Here is a 22,177-nt window from a genome sequence, read left to right on the forward strand (position 1 = left end):
AGAATTGCCAAGGGATTACAGCAACAACCAGAAGCTGGGATAGGCAAGGAAAGATCTCCCTGCATTCCAACCCAAACCTTCAGAAAGAGCATAGCCCTGCCAATAATTTGATTTTGTACTTCTAGCCTGCAGAACCGTGACAGAATAAATTTTTGTTCCTTTAAACCACCATGTTTATGGTATTTTGGTATGGCAGCCCTAGGAAATTAATAACAATGGTATTTTCTTGAATGCAGTGTGCCCCAAATATTTTATGCCAGTGTAGGAAAGCAAATTAAACCACAATGAGTAATTACGTTTTTAATTTCTCAGTTATTTTCCTTTATAATATGAAAGTCTTGCTATTTCTCACATATGATCCAGGAAACTATTCTTAGCAATGACAAACACTAATGGGGATGGCATTTTTCCCCTTTTAATCAGTGTGTCTTTTATTTTTTGTTATTCTTATATGTACATGTCACTAGGCCCCACATGTATCAAAGGGTAATTTGCATCACCTATTACGTGCAGATCATATTTTCAGCCCAATTTGTAGACACAGATATTTGTTTAAAGTTTAAAAATGCTTTATTCACATTTTCTCTAAAAGCATCAAAATTGTGAACTATAAATTCAAGAAAATTATGCTTTGAAAATATTTTATGCTAGGTTCAGCCTAGGTAGCTGTTGAAACCATCTAATATCAAAGCATTTCTAAAAATGCTCCCTCTAAAATGTTAAAATTTAAAAATCAGCTTCGTGTATGAAAGGAAAATATTTTTGAAAACCCATCTACATGAAGGGAAAGCCTCACATAGATTAAATGTAAATGCATACTTAGTAAACAGGGTTATGAGAAACTCTCCTCGGGTATACATTTTACCACATTTCCCTTCTGCCATTTCTGACTATGCCACTACCATCCATACATCACCATGACAATTATGCGTTACAGTATACACTAAATTGAAGTGTTCAAACTTTCAATTCACTATTGCACATATCAGTAATAACGAGAATAATTATGGCTTTTAACAAATGATCCTCAAATGTTTCACAATTATAATGACTATGAAGGCATTGAGAACTATGCTTTAAAGTGCTGGATAGATACTTTTGCTTTATACACCCAATACATGTTAGAATAGCAATGCAAGCAAAAATTTTATCCAGGATTAGTGTAACAGTCTGCCTTTTCGGATTTTAAACAAGGTTCCCAGAGCATCTCTGTCTGTCTCTCTGTCACACATGGAGTCATATCAACAAGGGCTCAAGTTTTGCCTCCATCATTTATTAACTAAGCATTTCTGGCAATTTACTTAATGTCTCTGTATCTCTACTCCCTCCTTTAAGAAACTGTATAATAATAGAATCTCATTTATAGTATTGTTGTTATAATCAAGTAAAGTAAAACACAGGTAAACCCTGTATTACAGTACCTGAAAAAAAAAAAAAAAAGTAAGCAGAGACAATTAGTGTCCAATAAATGGTAATAAGAGGAAATTCGGAAAATTCCCTCTGGCTTCTACACACTCATGCTTCTTCACCCACAATTCACATGTAACCAACTACTTTCTACAAACACTTGTCCTCAAGATAATGTTTACATAAAAGCAAATTTTGAGCTCTAAAACTGAATTTATAAATTCATAGCAGAGATAACAGCTTTAGTAAATAGCATTTCCATCATAAGAGCTGGATTTCTTGGTGACAGAGAAAGCTGCTTTGTTTTCTTCAAAAGGCTAAGAGCAGTGGTACAAAGAGGAGACACAAAAATCTTTATGCTGGTGTAAGGGACTTAAAGAAAGGGAGAGAAGGCTAAAAGAGGGTTAAAACATGGTGGGTGAGTCAGCTGCTGCTCTCATCTTTCTCTATGGATGAGTCTGAAGGATGAAAGTCCTCCATAGAAGTCTAGAAAATTATCAAAATAAAGACTATTGCTGTCTCAACCTCCGGGAGTGCAAGCCCCATAGAAAAAGGGTCCATGCCCTGAATGCTGCTGGAATAGTACAGTATTAATGAAAGAAGGAATGGTCTAGACCAGAGGTTGGCAAACTCTTTCTATAATGGGACAGATAGTAAATATTTTAGAATTAATGGGCCACATAATCTCTACCACAACTTTTTATAACTGTCCCCTTATAGTGAGGAAACAATCATGGAAAATAGATAAAAAAGAAAACTTTCTTACAGAAACTGAAATTCAAGTTGCATATAATTTCAATATATCACAAAATAGTATTCTTCATGTTTTTCAACCACTTAAAACTGTGGAAATGATTCTTAGTTCACAGACCATACAAAACCATGAGTCAGAATGGCTGACGAGAGTAGACTGTGGTACCCTGATTAGACACTGACAGGATCTAACATTCTTCCACTGGGTTTCCAAGAAGAGCATAGAAGAGCATAAAAGTGTTCTCTTTCCTTAGAAAAAGTAGATGAGAGTGAACAAAAACTTTAGTTGGAAAAGTGAGGATACAGAATATGTGGACTGAAAAAAACAGGCTAAGATGGGACTGAGAAGCTAAAAGGCACTGAAAATGATGACAGAACAGACCCGAATTTCTTTCTCACCCTTGCTCCTGAGGCCATGTTGTTGCCTAAGATTCTCTTGAAACAAGAATCTAAGGGAAAAGACTTGAGGGTTACCATCTGACAGGACAGGGTGAAATTAAGAAGCCATGAGGAAGTGTAATCAGTGCCAGGAAGCTTTAGAAAACCTGAGTCAGTGCCCAAATTTTCTTACTCTTTCTGCTCTAGTAAGGGCTTAATCCTTGAAAGTCAACTTACTACCCATTGTTTTCTCAAAGCGTAATAATACTTATCCATAGCCAGAGATTTCATCTAACGGCATGATTTAACACTTTCCTATATGAATAACCCATCTAGGAGTCCCAATCCCACCAAATAAAAGTAGAGTGTTGGGCACATGGCTGTAGCATGAAAGAAATTCTCATTCATGTCTATGGTGTAACTATAAAGAAGGAGTTTGAATTCTCCTACTAAGTCATAACAGGGAAGGAATATGCTCTTCTATAATAATCTTTATTTAATGAAGCACAGGAGACCTTAACTGGTCCATAAAACTTTCCAATGTCTTCTCATCAAGAAGTTTCAGTCAAGAAGATTTAGATTAAAAAGTCATCACAAAAACAATTTAAAAACTGTACCACTGCTCTTCTCTGGATCTCTAGGCTACCATTCTTCCTGACATTTCCATATTAACTTGGAATTCATTCCAGGTTTTTAAATTTTACTAATCTCCTACATTTAATTTAGCCACCTAATCCTATTAATTCTACATCTTTAATATCTCCCAATTTATTCCCATCTCCACAATAACATTTTAGGTTTTTATTTTTCTCTTCTTTTTGCAGTGGATTTTTAAGTGCTGTCTTTGACTTCAGTGTTATCAGTCCTGTTCTTTTTTCCCTAATTATATTCTATATACTCATATCAAGGATCTTTAAAATATAAATCTGATCATATCAGATGCCTAACAACTCCTCATAGCCTCAGAGACTATGGATAATGTATAAATTCCTGAGCAATAATATTCAAGACCTTTTTCTCTATTTACTTCTCTAGGCTACTTTCCCACATTTCTTGGTCTAATCATGCTATTATTTAGCCATCTTGATTTATGTACTTTTCCAATAATGGTCACTGTGCCCTTAATTTTATAACTATTTTTTTTCCAAATCATGTTCTGACCAAAAAACATATACTGATATAGCATTAGCTATTTCTTCAAAAAAGGTTTTCAATATTAAATAATGTGAAATATGGTATTATAATAAAATCTAGTTAAATGTTTTACAGTACTGGAAAATTACCCAGAATCTGAAATATACTTCATATTGCTATTCTCAGAGCAAAATGAAATACTATTTAATATAGAGACTTTTTTTAAATCATAGAACCCATGTATTCACAGTGTATGTACTGACTTAATTCTACTTCATCCATTTCACTTATCATTGTTTTATTTCAAATTCTCCTTTTTAATTTTTCTCAAAATACTGTGATCAAATATTTCCATCTCCAATACTTATGTCATACAGTCTTGATTTGGTTATCTCTATGCAGAAAAACTTATGTGTAAGAGTATAGCACAATTATCTTGGTTTAAGCTCAAGACAGTCTTTCTGAGTCACCATTATTTATTTATACTGCCACTTTTCATAGTGCATCAGTAATGCAACTTGACCAGAATCAAAGTGGTTCAAAGTTCTGATTTCAATCTTTCTCATCCAATGGTTTCCTGACCATTAATTCTTCTATTGATTCCAGTGAGAAGAAGTAATCACATATACTTTGAGATAAAATAGTCACACAAGATCATGAAAATTAGAATTCATTCTTCTCCTTCTCCTTTTTTTCCCCCCTTTTCTGAAGAAATCCAGGTGACAAAGAGAAACTCCTAGTTGGGGAGAAGTGGAATTGTTTGGTGTCACTCTGAATTATGTTGTAGAGGATTTAAGCAAGTCAGAGGGATAATTAACTGAATAGAAAAACTTAAAAGAGTTTTTCCACTTCAATCATTGTATTAGTTTTCAGTAAGTATGGGCTCGGTTTAGAAATATTGAATGTTCATGGGAAAATTCCAGGCAATCTGTGCTAAATATTGAATTCAAATAATTCACTTCGAGAGAACAGGTGGGTCATCAGATTACAATTATTTTCCCTTCGCCCATGTGGCTTACTTATTTTCGTTTGCAATCATCCATATTTTTACATGCCGTGGGCAAAGCTTTATTGAATTGACTAGAAGAATTTAAGGATTTTTCATTTAGTTTGCTGCATTGTTAATACTAGCTTGTCAATGACTTGAGATTACCTTTTTTCCTTTTTAAAAATGTTTAGCAAGGAAAATGAAATAAATGATTGTTTTATTTAGGAATATCTCATGCTTTTTTAGCAGTTTTATTCTTCAAGATACATACTATGTTGCCAAGCTACAGCTCTAGACAAATGAGAAAATGATTTTCCTGACTTTTGTTCATTTAAATACTCAATCATGACATTGTGTTAATGTTATTTTCAAATAGAATGTCCTTGCTTTTCACATGAAAAATGAGGTAAAGGGAATGATGTGATTGTTCAAACCTTTGAATCGATGCATATTCATCAGAATGGATGATATGGAACTCAAACTGGCTGCATTTATTTAAATATTCTCATATGATTTCCATGAGTAATCATTAAAGTTAATGCAGAAATGTGCTGTTATGTCAAGACTTTTTTGCATATACGTCCATCTCAGAGTCTTTTATTACCTGTACCCTATAGCAATTGTTAAGTCAGAATGTAAGTCAAAGCCTTGAAAAATCCAAGACATTGTGACATGAAAATTAAAAAAAAAAAAAACTATGATCTTGAGTTTGCTTGATATATGTGTACAACACGTTCCAAAAAAGTTATTCATGGATGCATAATTACTTTCTGAATAGCTCATCATATACTAATATTGACATGGAAAACAATGATTATAAATTGCAGAGATAGCAAAAGAACAGAACTTTAAAATAAGAAAAGGAAATCTTAAACTCTATTGTGTAACAAAAGTACCAATTCACAGTTGATGCAAAGAAGTTCAGTCCCATTTGATCTGTAAGGTTTGTATTTGAGCAGTTTAAAGTCTGTTAAATTGAAGAGAGCCTAATCATTAGGGGTCCGCTAACAGGGAGGGGTGCTTGGGTGGCTCAGTCAGTTAAGCGTCTGACTTGGTTTCAGCTCAGGTCAAGATCTCATGGCTTCATGAGTTCAGGTTTCATGAGTTTGAGCCCCACACTGAGATCTGTGCTTAGAGTGCAGAGCCTCTTCGGGTTCTTTCTTTCCCTCTCTCTCTGCCCCTTCCTGACTCACACTCTCTCTGTCTCTCTCAAAAATAAATAAACTTAAAAAAAAATTATTAAAAAACAAACAAAAAGAGTCTACTAACAACAGGGCATACTATATAGAAAATAATATCTGAATCACAAAATTAACTGAATTGGAGGCACAAAATATTTTTGCTTAATTATTTCTATAGTACTGTGTATATGTTTCCCATCTTGGAGCTACACTGACATATCAGAAGTGGAAGAAAACTGGTTATACTAAACTAGCTCTTCTGTGATTAGAAATCTTTACTGACAAATCTGTAACGAATTCTTATTTTTTTCAAAAAGAAATATTATTATAATATTCTAAAATAGAAACTTTGTGTTATAGACACAACAAATGCCATTGATTCAGAAATTTGTGTGAATATCTGCACATTAAGTTATTATATTTGTGAATCAAGTCCTTCATTCTCATAGAATTATCTTGCTTAAGCCAAAGTAACAAGTATTAGAAGACCTAAAGCTTTATTCAGAGATAAACTGAAAGTATCAAGAAAGCAATGAAAGCAATGAGAGCTTGGTTGGCTGGTTGGCTGGTTGGTTGGTTTTGTTGTAAATGAAACTGAGTGTAGGACTTCAGAGAAAGTTAATTTGAAATTTTGGCCTGTATAATGACTTTTGGAAGTACACTGGGATATTTTAGATTTCTTACTTAGAGTCATTTTAGAAGGTATATCAGAAATCATTTAGACTTGCTACCTTAGCCAACTAATCATCGTTTTTTTTTTTATATGATTTCATGATAAACATACCAACATCTGTTTGAGGCAAACATACCATATTTGTTTAAGAGATTTCTAACAAATTAGATGAGGAAATAAGTTTTAGTGGCTACCTTATAATAATAAGTAAATGAAAATATAAGATGAGTGTTCTTAAAGTTTTTATTGAAAGTAATTTTAGGGGCGCCTGGGTGGCTCAGTCGGTTAAGCAGCCGACTTCGGCTCAGGTCATGATCTCGCGGTCTGTGAGTTCGAGCCCCACGTCGGGCTCTGTGCTGACAGCTCAGAGCCTGGAGCCTGTTTCAGATTCTGTGTCTCCCTCTCTCTGACCCTCCCCCGTTCATGCTTTGTCTCTCTCTGTCTCAAAAATAAACGTCAAAAAAAAAAAAATTTTTTTTTAAAAAACGTAATTTTAACTACACAGACAAAAGGCAAATACAGAATCATTTTTTACTTTTATACTTCGTTTAAATTTTGATGTAATAAAATATAATATTTTTCTAATTTCAATGAGCAAAAGACATCACAGGCCTTAACAGAAGAATCTCTTATGAAAATAATAATATGCAATTATATGTTAAACTAAACTCTGGATATAATACATACAAACTGAATTATTTTTTAAAAATAATTAGTAAAAGGGTTATTTTAAAGGTTTTATGCATTATGCTATACTCCATGAAATGCATTAAGAGAGAAGGTGGTATTTTAAAATGGTCTTTAATCTTTCTCGTAAGAATGTTACCAAATGTACTATAAGAGAAGAAGTAGAGTATGAAAAACTTGTGGTAATGTATAGGAATTTAAATTAGAAAAAACCAGTATTATATATATTATATACATACATATATATATAATATATCATATTACCTACATATGCATACAGTGGTCATTTTTATCTAAATATATACACATGATAATATGTAAAGTAACTATATTGGATATTAGAATAAAAGGCATATTACAGGTGTCTGTTATGATAGGAAATAAGTGAACACAAGAATGTCAATTTCTCATAAGAGACAATGCATACTGATACATTTCAGTTGCTATTTTTCCTTCTAGAATTTTTTTTCATTTATTTACTTTCAATTGAATAACAGTATTTCTTCTTTGATGAAACATTTAAACTCTGTGGGGTTTGGATAGTCTATAGGATAAAAAACACAGCATTCAGCAAGTAACCCCACACCAATCTTTTAAACTGTAGTTTAGCAACTCTACTGTCTCTCTGAAACTTACATGGTTTGAGATGAAGCTAACAATCAAAAAGAAAAATGCTTTTTGTTCAACTTTCTTTTCTTCTGTTCAGAACTTAGTTCTGAACAGAATGGATACCAATAAACAATAAATAAATAAATAGATATAAATAAATAAATAAATAAATAAATAATAAAACTGCTTTTGAAATTCCTTTTTTCACTGAAGCCTGCTACTGTCTATGCCACATCTGTTTCAAAGAGTCAGTTACAGCACTGGAGCAGCTCTGGTTTAATGGGCTGTTATACAGCTGTCTATAGTGGGCTTTTCTTGTTCATTTTATAAATACTGATAGAAGCTGTAGGGAAGAGACTGAAAACAGTGACTTAGAGTTGCAATTACAATGCCATGTACATGTTTTAACTATACATGTGTAAATATTTTTCAAAATATTTTATATGCATTTTATTTGATTTTATCTATATATGCAACCACTATTCAACTTTTCTGTGGATTATTTTATCCTTAAAGATTATTCATGTTATTAAATATAATATCAGAATGTATATATTAGATATAAAGGGTCAACTGATTCTAAAAACTAATTGGCTCTTACACTTACTGGCAATTATGGAATAGTACATAAAGAAGATCTTTATTCACATTATGTTTAAAAAGATCAGACATAAAAGAAGTCTACAGAGAAGAATATATTATTCCAATTATTTGATTTTGAATTTCTTTATTCAGGACTTTTCTCATTAAAGCTTTGCAAACTGCTAACAAAATTGCTGTTAACACTGAATAATCTTAAGTTTTCCATTATCACTCAATTATTAAGATTAATTCTCAAATCAATACAATGTTATTCTTTTTCCTGGACTTTAAGAAATAAACTTTTTCATCATATTTTAGGTAGGCAATACAAAAATAATTTTAAAAATAGTTTTATTTGCCATGCCTGCCAATGATAAGTAAATAATATCTGACTTTGTAGTCAGAAAAAAAAGTCATTTGAGTAATACACAAATAAGTATATGTTTGGGTCCAAGATGGCAACATACGAAAACCCTGAACTCACTTCACACTGACACATGAAATCTACAGCAAGATGTGAATTTCCATTCAAAACAAACTGACAACTAAATGAAGAGCTCCCTCCACAACAAGAGATAAAAGAACCACATCAAGATGGGTAGGAGAGGCAGAGATGTAGTCTCAGCAAAAACCCCCACATTTGGCAATACATAATGGGGAGAGATCTCACAGGTGCAGAGCTTCTCCCAAAGGAGTGAGGGCTTTGTAACCCACATTGAGCACCCCAACCCTTGAGACCTGCACAAGGAGATAAAGACACCAAAGATACCTGGCTCTGGAAACCAATGGGGCTTACATCCAGGCTTATACCCTGAGAGCTGTGAGAATCTGGGATACTCCTTCTGAATAGGCTCATGCACAGATTCATTTATCCCAGGACACAAGGCAAAGGCCGCAGTTTGATATGTGACTGGAAAATATGGGACGGTGATTCATTTGCTACTCTTAAAGCATCTTCTGAAGGCCAGAGACCAGCTGGGACTGTCTTCAGGAACAAAGCACAGGTGAGCACCATTTTTGCACACTCCCTCTACCTTTCTAGTACAATTGGGCACACATGAATGGAACTTTGCTAACACCACAGCTGTGCCCTATCCCCAAAATTCTTGCTGCATTAAGAAAGCCACAGACATGCCCTGCTCCCAGCACTCTTCTCTTACACAGCTGAGGACATGGCCCATCCTAAACACTCTTTCAGCCTTATTAAAGGTGGCCTGCCAACAGGCAAGCAAAGTTCACACAGGGGCCACCTCCTGATCACCTATCTCTGGTGGCCAGGGCAGTTTATAATCCTGGGCCCCATGGGACTTTAACTATAGAAAGACACTACTGGGTAGAATATCACATCCAGGACACTGCACAGAGAGTACAATGTAAAACATCCTCTGCACGAGGAAAAGGCCTATTTATTTGTCCTAGAGCTTCACTCTGAGGGAAAGACTTCAGGTTTGCTACATATATACAGGCTACAAAGGTGCTCTCTGGGAACACAGGCAGGGAGACACCACCTTCCTGCCCTTTCTTGACCTCACGAGTACCTCCCAGAAAGAAGCTTATACGCTCATCTGAAGCCCCAATGTTTAAAACTGCCACCCAGGGGACACCTCCAGATCTCTTAGTCTGGAGGTCAGCAAGGTCTAGATTGACATCCCATAGGAATACACACACACACACACACACACACACACACACACACACACACACACACATATTTACATAAGTTGAAAGCTATAGCCTAAGGACCTAGATTCCAGTCAACCTGAAATCAAGTGCTGACTGAGATCCCTCCCTTTGGAACACTGACAGTTCTTGGCACACACTCAACAATTGGGACCTATCAAGAATAAATCAGCTTACTTAAAAAATAATCACAAAGTTTTGAAAGGCAAATAAGAGCTAGGACAAGTTTGAATAATAAGGCCTATCTCCTAAAAAGGCCACTCCTTCACGTCTGAGAGAGGTAGTTTGCATAATTCATAGAAACAGCACAGAGAGTCAAGCAAAATGAGGACACAGAGGTATATGTTCCAAACAAAAGAACAAGACAAAACTTCAGAAAAAGACCTCAGTTAAACAGAGATAAGTAATCTGTCTGATAAAGAGTTCAAAGCAATGGTCATAAAGATGCTCACTGAATAGGGGATAAGAATGGATGAACAGGGTGAGAACTTCAGAGGTAGAAAATATAAGAAAGTACCAAACAGAAGTCACAGAGCTGAAGAATGTAATAACTAAATTGAAAAATACACTATAAGGGTTCAACAGCAGACTAAATGAAGCAGAAAAATGGACTGATCTGGAAAACAAGGCAGTGGAACTCACCCAAACAGAGCATCAAATAAAAAATAATTTTAAAAAATTGAAGATAGTTTACAAGACCTATGGGACAATATCAAGTGTACTAACATTCTGTATTATATGGGTCCCAGAAAGAGAAGAGAGATGGGGGCAAGAATTTTATTTGAAGAAATAATAGCTAAAAACTTCCCTAACCTGAGGAAGGAAACAGATATCCAGGTCTGGAAAGCAAAGAATTTCAAAAAAGATGAACCCAAAGAAATCCACAATAAGACACATTATAATTAAAATGTCAAAAGGTAAAAGGTAAAGAGAGACTCTTAAGAGCAGCAAGAGAAAACTTACTACATATAAGGGAAACCCCATTAGACTGTCAGCTGATTTTTCACCAGAAACTTCGCAGGCCAGAAGGCAGTAGCATGATATAAAGTGCAAGAAGGAAGAAAACTTCCAACCATGAATTCTCTGCCCAGAAAAGTTATTATTCAAAATAGAAGAATAGAAGAAGAGATAAAGAGTTTTCCAGATGTGCAAAAGCAAAAGGAGTTCATCACCACGAAACTAGTCTTACAAAAAATGTTAAAAGGACTTCTATGAATAGAAAAGAAAAGGCACTAACTGCAAAACATATAAAAGTAAAAATCTCACTGGTAAGGGCAAATATATAGTAAAAGTTAATCACTTACAAAGATATTCTGATGATTAAAAGACAAAAGGCATAAAATTAACTTTAATTATACAGTAACACATTAAGGGATACACAAAATAATAACAATATAAAACATGACATTAAATATAAAATGCTGGATGGAGGGGGGGTAAAAATGTAGAGGTTTTAGAATATGCTCAAATTTAAACTATCAACATATATAGGCATATATGTGTTTACATACGTATACACACACATTCACAAACACACATGTACTGTTATATGGAAGCCTCATGGTAACCACAAAACGAAAATCTATAGTAGATACACAAAAGATAGTGAGAAAGTCATCTAAATATAACACACACAATCTTCTTAGACTGAATCATGAAGAAACAGAACATCTAAATAGACTGATTACTAGTAAGGAGATTGAACCAGTAATCAAAAACCTACCAATAAACAAAAGTCTGGGACCAGATGGCTTCACTGGTGAATCTACCAAACATTCAAAGAAGATTTAATGTCCATCCTTCTCCAACACTCCTAAAAATTGAAGAGGAGGGAACATTTCCAAACTCATTTTTTAAAAGTAATCTCTGCATCCAATGCTAGGCATGAATCTATAACCCCAAGATCAAGACTCATGTGACTGAGCCAGCCAGGTGCCCCTTGTTGGATTTTTTTTTTTATTTGTTTGCTTGTTTTTTTTTCAAATTCATTTTACTAGGCTAGTATTACCCTGATACCAAAAGCAGAAAAGATAAGAAAGAAAGAAAGAAAGAAAGAAAGAAAGAAAGAAAGAAAGAAAGAAAGAAAGAAAGAAAGAAAGAAAGAAAGAAAGAAAGAAAGAAAGAAAAAGAAAGAAAAGAAAATTACAGGCCAATATCCCTCCTCATGAACATAGATGCAAAAAATCCTCAACAAAACGTTAGTAAACCGAATTCAACAATACGTTAAAAGAATCATACCCCACATTATTTCAGGGAAGCAAGGATGATTCAACATCTGCAAACTAATCAATGTGATACACCATATTAATAAAATGAAGTAAAAAGATCACGTGATCATTCTCAATAGATGCAGAAAAAAAAGGAACAAAATTCAATATTCATTTCTGATAAAAACTCTCAACAAGGTAAAGGTAGAGAATGCATATCTCAACATAATAAAAATCATATATGACAAACCCACAGCACGTATCATACTCAACTGAAAGGCTATACATTTTTCTCCTAAGATTGGGAACTAGACAGAGATGCCCATTCTCTCCACCTTTATTCAACACAGTATTAGAAATCATAGCTGTGGCATTTAGGCAGAAAATAAAAGGCATCCAAATTGGAAAGAAAGAAGTAAAGCTATCATTATTCACAGTGGACATATTATGTATAGAAAACTTTAAAATCTATGCCAAAAACTGTTGAAATAAATGAATTCAGTAAAGTTGCAGGGTAACAAATCAATATACAAAAATCTATTACATTTCTGTATACTAATAACAATATAATACAATGTCTATACAATAATTTTCAAAAAAAAACAAATTAAGAAAACAATCCAATTTATAAATGCTTCAAAAAAATCAACCAGTAAAACAGGTAGGAATAAACGTAACCAATGAGGTGAAAGAATTGTGCACTAAAAACTATAAGACACTGATGAAAAAAAACTGAAGAAGACTTAAATAAATGGGAATAATAAATATTCCGTCCTCATTATTGAAACATAACATTGTTAAAATACTCACACCATCTACAGTCCAATAACATTTTTCTTTTTTTTTCTTTTTCTTTTTTACTGTTCTGCACCTCCCCGCTCCAATGACAGTTTTCAATGTAATAGAACAAATTCTAAAATTTCTTTAAAACCAGACAAGACCCCAAATACCCAAAGCAATCTTGAGAAAGAAGACTAAAACTGGAGGTATCATGCTCCCTGATTTCAAACTATAGTAGAAAGCTACATAATCAAAATCGATGGTATTGGCCTAAAAACAGATACATGAACCGAACAGAAGCCCAGGAATAATACCACATATATATGTCAGTTAATTTATGAAAAAGAAGCCAAGAATATACAATGAAGCATGGATGGTCTCTTCAATAAAGGGTACTGGGAAACCTGGACAACCATAGGCAAAAGAATGTAACTAGGCCACTATTTTACACCAAATGTAAAAATTAACTCAAAGTGGATTAAAGATTTAAATAGAACCAGGAAAACACCTAGAAGAAAACCTAGGCAGTGAGCACCTTGATATTAGTCTTGGCATTGAATTTTTGAAAATGACTCAAAAAGTGAAGCAATAAGAGCAAAAATAAAAATTAGTAAAAACTTCCACAAAGCAAAGGAAACTATTGACAAAACGAAAGGGCACTCTACTGAAAAGGAGAAAATGTTTGCAAATCATATATCTGATAAAGGGTTAATCTGCAAAATATATAAAGAACTCAACTCAATACAAACAAAACAATTAAAAACAAACAATCCGATTAAAAATGGACAAGGTAAATAGTTATTTTTTCAAAGAAGACATATGGATGGCCAAAAGGCATATTAAACGATGTTCATTATCATCCTAATTATCAGGGAAATGCAATCAAAAACCATAATGAGTATCACTTCACACCTATTATAATAGCCATTCTCAAAAAGACAAGAAACAACAAGTGTTGGAGAGGATATGGAGACAAAGCAACCCTTGTGCACTATTGGTGGGAATGATATTGATGCACACACTATGGAAAATAATATAGAATTTCCCCCCAAATTAACAATGGTCTACTATGTCATCCAGCAATTTTGCTTCTGGGTATTTCTCTGACAAAAATGAAAACAGAATGAAAAGAAAATATGCACCCCTACATTCACTGCGGCATTACTTACAATAGCCAACATATGGAAACAACCTTCTAAGTATCCATCATTGGATACTTAGACATTACACATGTAATGACTTCTTTATCCATATGTGTGTGTATATACATATTGTGGGAAGGAGAGTTGGAGGGTGGGCAAAATATGAACAGGGTCAACTTCATGGTGACATACAGCACCTAGACAATGGTAATCTATTGGTAGTGCATACAAATATTGAATTATTATGGTATGCCTCTAAAACTAATAAAATGTCATATACCAATTTTACCTCAACTAAAAAGGCCTGAAAACTCAAAATAAATAATAAAAATTAATAAATTAACGTGGTGACCTTGAAAATAGGTGAAATACATATTTTCTATGGATTTTTAAAAAGAGGTTCCAACACACTAAACTATTCCAGAATACATAACAACTGGGAGAATTTGTTTCATATGTCATATTTTACTTTTTCAAAAAATTGAGCAGTAAAAGTCAAAAGATACCTTTATATTAAAAGCCACTAGAGAGGCACCTGGGTGGCTCAATCGGTTAAGTGGCCGACTCTTGGTTTCAGCTCAGCTCATGATCTCACAGTTTGTGACTTTGAGCCCTGCGTCCAGCTCTGCAGCTGGCAGCACTGAGCCTGCTTGGGGTTCTTTCTCTCCCTCCCTCTCTCTCTCTCTGCCCCTGTCCCACTTGTGCTGTCTCTGTCTCTCTCAAAATAAATACGTAAACTTAAAAAAAAAATTTAAAGCCATTATAAATAAAAAGAAGTTCATTTGTTGTTTAGGACTAAACCACTTCTAATTACTTGTCAAATTTAATCTACACATTAAATGCAGTAACTTTTGATGCTACTTTGCCACCTATGGACATTCAATAATCATTTTGCTAACTAAACAAATGAACTACATGGAAAGGTCGTAACATAAGAATCACTATCACAAAAGCCTCTGGATGCAAAAACGCATACAAATTATTGTTCCAAAGTATTTATTTTGATATTAAAATAAATTAAAAGATTACTTACATATGGAGAAATAATGTTGAAAAATGGAAATTCCTTGAAGAATAATTTCCATTGAAAGAAGAGACGTCATTGTGCTGAAAATTAAGATATAGATTTAGTCCCAGAATTCACAGCATCATTCATATAGATTTCAATGGCTTGATTCCGTCAAAGAAAGGAAAAAAAAATACCTCATTTATGATATGAGAAAACAGAAGATGGGAGGGACACACAATTTGCACTCACTGCTACCACGTAGAGAACCAACATTACCTATATATTTACCACGTTAAAAATAACTGCATTATTTTTTTCTCCTTCACTCTGATAGAACCGTGATATACATATATGCAATCTACACAGAAGTATATCACCCCCTTTTTTTTTTCCTGCTTAGGGAAGGCAGAAGTTGTATCTTAAACCCCAGAGTGACAGCAATGCTTCTCCACAGCTCTTCTCTATTAAAGCTTCTCATATGTGAACAGAATGCTGTGCATGTTGAAGTATCTGTTGCCCACGTTCACAGCCAAAATTCCCATATTTGTGATTTGAATGCAGGAATACCCATAGCCACTCTCAAAAGAATTTATTTAAATCATGTCCTGATATCATTAGCACTGACAGGGTTTGGGGTAACACTCAGGGAGATAAGCGGTTGTGATATAGTTCTTCAAAGAATGTGTTCTGTCAGTGAACTTGTCCAAAAGCGTTGGGGCATATAAACATTCCTCAAGTGGGTTTACTTATCAGGTTTAAATGACGGGGTGAGGAGAATACAGGGTTTTGACAGTTTGTGGTTTGAAATTAAGCATGACCGTTTGTACTTTTAAACGTGATTTGTCTATTTTTTTTTAATCTATCTTGATTCAAAAGGGAAGCAGTCAATGCTAAGTATGGCCAAGTGAGGGCAATTATGAATATATTTATAAAAATCAATTTAAAATAAAGATCCCAGCACTGCAAAAACACCTTGAAATAAGTCATGAATAAATAGGCTTTTCTCTCATGATTTTTAAAGCACCGCTATAGGGAAAGTCTGAAGATAAATCAGGTGACAAGAAGTTTGAAACAGCTTGCTAATTTATTTTCTGAGCCATATTCCTAGGCTAAGTGAATATGCATTTTATTATTACAACAAATATGCTGATCATAAAACTACCTATTTTCCTTTAACTAAGGGATCAATAATTTTAGACTTTGAAAATAAATTCTTACACTATTTAAAAACACTTTCTATGGAACAGAATCATCTTTTATAACACATTAAATCATGACTAAACCTTTTTTTTTTTTAATGTTTATTTATTTTTGAGAGAGAGAGTGTGCACAAGCTGGCTGGAGGGAGGCAGACAGAGAGAGAGAGGAAAAAAGAGAGAGACAATCCCAAGCAGGCTCCACTATATCAGCACAGAGCCCAATGTAGGGCTCAATCTCACAAACCATGAGATCAAGATCTGAGCTGAAATCGAGTCAGACGCTTAACTAAGCCACCCAGGAGCCCCAACTAAACCTATTCTTGAGAAGTATTACACATGATCAAATGTAAACATATTGTGGAAAAATCCCTTTGATACGATATGAGATATGTATTTTTAAGAAAACTAAAGTTTTTCCAACTCACATCTTTTTTTTTTTTTTTTTTGAGAGAGAGAGAGAGAGAGACAGCACAAGAGGGGGAGAGGCACAGAGAGAGGAAGAATCTCAAGCAGGCTCTGTGCTGCCAGTGCAGAGCCTGATAAGGGACTCAAATTCAAGAACTATGAGATCATGACCTGAACTAAAACCAAGAGTTGGACACCTAACCAACTGAGCCACCAGGGCTCCCCTCAAATCTCTTTTCAAATTGATGCAGTGTATTTTACTAGGTGACAAGTGAAGACAATTAATACAAATAGGTAACTTATACAATACTAAATGTTCTTTGCCAAAAAAAAAAAAAAAAAGACTACCATGGGAGGAAAATGAGTTATTGAACTATATATAATCTTCATAAAATTAAGCAAATATCATTAATGACTGAAGTTCCCCAAGTCTCCCCACGTTTGTAAATATAATATCCAATCACTGTTTTATTTCTTAATTGTATTCAATTCTATAAATTGGATTTGTAAATAAATACATAGCAGTTCTTCAATTAAGACTGACTAAATGTAGATCAGCAGGAGAACAAAATACCAATCTTTATCCTATCGCTTATAAGCTTATAATTATGGGACCATAAGTAGGGAGTCTAACAATTTCCAATTTTCATCCATTAAATTTGGTGAGACAAGTCCAGGCCAGAGGTTCAGAGTCCTAGCTTATAATCAATTTCATACATACTATTAGACACATCTACATTTATCTCACAAATGAAAAATCAAACCTGAATCTTTTAAACTGTTTCAATAGTCTAATTTATTAATGATGGTTACATTTTTTTTTATCTCACTCGATATGTCCTAATTGTCCCTGAAAGGAATGTTTTCTTGAACAATCTGTTTGCCTTTGCCTACCTAATTAGATAGTAACTTTTTTTTCTATTAACCTTCCAGTTAATTTTGGAAAATCTTGTATCTTTCATTGAAAAGACAGAAAGGAGATGTGTACTCAAATCTTGTGTTTTTATTACAATTAGTAATTTTTTCTAAAGATTCCACTGTCCATTAAACATTGAAAACCAGTTCTCCCTCTCTCGTGTACAATTTCAAGACAAAAACAAATATATATATATATATATATATATACATGTACATACATATACCTACATATATACGCATACATATATGTATGCGTATATATGTAGGTATATGTATGTATGTGTGTGTATATATATACCAGCATGTATACATAAAACATGATCTGACTTTAAACACTTACATGGGAATCAGGATCTAAATTCTATTTCTAATAATAATTTTGACCTAACAATATGCTATTATTGATCAACTTTAGGTCATTCCTTGAAAATTACTGAGGCCCCTGAATCACCTTCTGATCATGGATACTTTTAAAGAATGTGTTTGTTTGGTATACTGTTGAATCAGAAACTTGAGAAATAAAACTTCAATATTTTTACAATATTTTTAAATTTCCAAAACAGAGAAAAAAAGGAATGGCTAGAAGGTTAACTGTTTCTTTTATGTTCAGTATTATCTGGATAGAATGGATTTCATAATGATAATACTATTTCTAGTCATACTCTCCAATTATGCATATGCTCACTTACAGAAGAAAAATGATCATGTAAACACTAGCAATAAAGAACACATTAGAAAAGGTAGCTGAAACTTCCCAATGTGAAGTCCACTTAATTGTGCAAAGCCTACCTTTATGACCTTCAAAAAAACATGTATGAACTCACAGAACATATGTCAAATATGTTAAACTAAAATACGATGCAGTTGTAAAATTGTTCCTTTTAAAGGACAATTTTAAGGAAAATCTACCAATCTTTTCTTTTTACTTTATATTGTATATCATCAAGAAAGCGGGGTCAAAGCTTTAACTTCATTTTGAAAGGGAGAAGAACACCTTGTGAGGAGGAGGAGAAGAGAAAAGGCCATTTTTCCTAAGGCAAGGTAGCAAAAGTTTAAGGGCCATCAAGTTATTTGGAGGGAGTAGGGGTTTCTTTGACAGCCCCGACCCCTTGACATTTCTGTCTTTCCCTTTCTGCTGGCCCTGCCCACATGGGAGAAAAGGAAGATAAAAAGGCTCATAAGAAATGTAAGTGATCTTTATTGACCTGTGACTTTGGTATAACCATGGCCTCTGGCGTGTGACTGCAGTATGCATTTCTTGTCAAAACAGGTAAGGGAATTGAGCGTTGGCCTGAAGGAACGTGTGTGTGTGTGTGTGTGTGTGTGTGTGTGTGTGTGTGTGTGTGTTCAGAACTGAAAGGTAAGGGATTTGAAGAAAAAGTGGAGGAGAATTGGGGGAAGTTAGGGGAGGAAAGGTAACTACTGTAAATTTTCTCCTTTTGGAAAAAAAAACAAACAAAATCTTGTTATTCTGTAGTTTATTCATCTCATTCTCAATCTTTGCCCACTTTTTCTTAATTTTGCTTCAGATATTCCATTAATTTTCCCTGAAAATAATTTTCTTTCAAAGAAATATGGTCATCAAATTGGGAATAAATTGAAAAATAGCTTGCAGTCTCTAGCAGACTTTCTCAGATGTAATAGGACGCATTGGCTGGGAAAAGGCAGTTCCTCAATCTGTTAAGGATATGAATAAAACTGTATCTCAGATCTTGTAAGAACACCCCACGAGAGTACAGGGTACACTAGAAAACGGGGATGAGTATCCTTTCGGTTTTCCTAAGTCACGGTCTTTTTGAAAACTATTTTAAATCCTTTAAAATATAGTCATTAAAACTTGCTAAAATGACGGTTTTGTTGCCTTTTTTTTTTCCTCAGAAAAGGAAACAGCACAGAGAAAGATGTATTTTAAAGACAGATTCATTCCCCTGTAGAACACTACTTAAACATCGTAATAAAAACTGGGAAATTATTTCGCCCCTATTTCCTTTAACCTTGTAGGGCATCTGCTCAGGTTTGTTCGGAGTCATCTTACAAATACATAAGCAGACGCTGTCAAATATGAAATAAAAGATGAAAGGGAAAATCAACTCTAACATCATCGATACTCCCTGCTGTAAAATCCCACTCAATCTGTGCTGTTGGTTTGGTTTTTTTCCCCCCCCTGAGTTCACAGAAATGTTTCACAGAAAAAATCTGAAAGAGACAACCTGGCCCTGTGCTTCCACCAGACGGTTCCTTTTGCACATCGATCTCACCTCCTTGTTGCATCCAGGGAGCTGCGGGGCGCGCCCCGCACACAGTGTTAGCAACCTCTGCCTCTCCGCCAGATCCTGCTGCGGAGAACCGGCAGGCTGCTTGTGGGCCTAGCGGGGCGACTTAGCTCAGGTTCCAAACCAAATCCTGTGGAGAGGCTGACCCACGCTCTCTGTGGAAGGTTCCACCTGGCCGCCATCTTGAGGGCGGAGCAGTGTTCCCAGGGAAGCTGCTCTGAGGAAAGGAGACCAAAATCGCGCCCGCGGAAGAGAGAACGCGCCGAGCTTGGTTCACTTTTGGTATCTGACCTCTAGGTTACCCTTCTACCTTGCTTCCTGCAAAAATACTGCACGGTCTTTGGAACTTAGCGCATTGTATCGAGGGACACAAAAGAATCTGTAAAGGGCATTAGGTTCTAAACTGTATTGCTTGGAAGGATTTATACATTAACAACCACTTGGAATTTTTGCCCAAAGCAAGTCTGCCCACACGCCCGAGGCCAATACACCGTGCCAGGTGAGAAGTTCTCAGTGCTGATTTTAACATTCGTCGTCCTCCTTCGACAAGGTTAGTGTAGGTAAAAATGGAGGGAGAAAACATTGTGGTAAATGCCACATTTATTAGCAAGGTTAAAATGGTTTTCGTGGCTTTTTAGTTGATAGGAAGAATGGGGGAAAGGGGGATGAAGATGCATAGATTTACATTTATTTTTGTTTTGTTTTTTGTTTTTGCTTTTTTAATAAAGTTACAAAGTCACTTTTCCTTGGGCTGCTGCCTTTGCCTACAGGGTACAGACGACTGCCAATAAGTTTTTGTTTTCATAGAGATCAGCTCAACATTCTTTGGACAAAAGTACTTTACATACGATAAATGTTCAATAATTTCTTGATATATTTTAAATGGCATTTGGCCCAGAATGTAAACCTCAAATCAAAGGCTAAATATAATCATAAATCCACAGACAGGTTGAAAACTCTGATTTTAACTATATTCATTGGAATTATGTTTAGTTGGGGAAAGAAATGCCACTACTCAAAAAAAAAAAAAAAAAAGGCTTACGTGAGATAGAAATATATTTTTCTCCAGGAAGTCCCATAGCTTGGTTGTCTAGAATTAGGTCAGTAGCTCTATTTTAACAAGTCCTTAGGAACTTTGGGTTCCTTCCAGTTCACGAGCATTCATCATCTCTAGGGTGTGTCCTTTCTCCCCATGGAGCAAGCTGGTATTCATGCAGGCGGCATATGGAAAGAGGGGGGGCAAAGAAAAAGGGCCAAGTGCATGGGCCAACTGACCCTTAAGGAAGATTTCTGGAGGCTTCTCTAGAACACTCTTTCTTGAAACACCCCCATTTAAGAATTTAGTCACTTGAATACATCTAGCTGCAAACTGCCAAAGATTAAATAGAGTGCATGCATGAGAGAGGTATTGTGATGGAAGAAGAAGGGACAGGAAGGGAACAGGCATTGGAGGAAAAGAGGAGCAAATTGAGGTGTAATGCATTGTTCTACTTGAAATGACCCCTTTCACTCTTTTTCTTCTCTCAACTCTGAGACCACACTGTAAGAAAACAACACAGTGGGCATGCCACTAGCAGAGCTCCTAAGTAGAAATTTAAAATGGGAGGAGCTACTCCTAAAATCCTCAAACCCCCTAAGAGCAAAGTAGACCATGGAGCTGGGGAGGTGAAGGAAAAATGATAGGACTGCAGTAAAGGGGCATCTCACCCAGTCACATGTCCTCCTGTCCACTGTGTTCACTATGTGCCCTCATCTACTATGTTCACTGCAATACACATGAAAAGTTTCTGTATAGAGACTAAAATATTTTTTTTAAGCAGTATCTTGATTTTGGAAATGTTTTCTTTTTAAAATATTTCTAATTGTCACAAGCAATATATAACCTCTTAAACGTCCTGTCCACTTACAGTTTTATAATTAATATTGATTTCAGAGTAACAATCTATTGTTTTTGTGGAGAAAACTACATTTATGCCCAATTGTGAAGGAGATGTTGAAAGAATCTACCTGTTATTTCTTAACATCCCTCCCTCCAAATACTTCTAAACTCTATTTGAAGTTTCCAGGTTATTCTAATATTCTTAATTTGTTCCAGTTGTATTTTTTCACTTCCGTTTAAGAAAAATGGAAAGTGCCTATAAGTCAATAAGTTAAACAGCATTTTCAGTAACG

At 34.8% G+C, this 22,177-nt stretch overlaps 1 long non-coding RNA gene across 1 annotated transcript in view; it reads right to left on the reverse strand.

Annotated features, from left to right (window-relative positions):
- Positions 1–20,281, reverse strand: part of LOC128313905 (uncharacterized) — a 379,913-nt gene extending 359,632 nt beyond the window's left edge. The window contains exons 1-2 of the long non-coding RNA XR_008294996.1: positions 19,991–20,281; positions 15,235–15,308 (exon numbers count right to left, since the gene is read on the reverse strand). This is a non-coding gene — a long non-coding RNA (uncharacterized LOC128313905). The remainder of the gene's footprint in view (positions 1–15,234; positions 15,309–19,990) is intronic.
- Positions 20,282–22,177: the final 1,896 nt, after the last annotated feature.

The sequence above is a fragment of the Acinonyx jubatus genome, chromosome C1 (genome assembly GCF_027475565.1).
Source record: "Acinonyx jubatus isolate Ajub_Pintada_27869175 chromosome C1, VMU_Ajub_asm_v1.0, whole genome shotgun sequence".
In the NCBI taxonomy this organism is placed as follows: Eukaryota; Metazoa; Chordata; class Mammalia; order Carnivora; family Felidae; genus Acinonyx; species Acinonyx jubatus.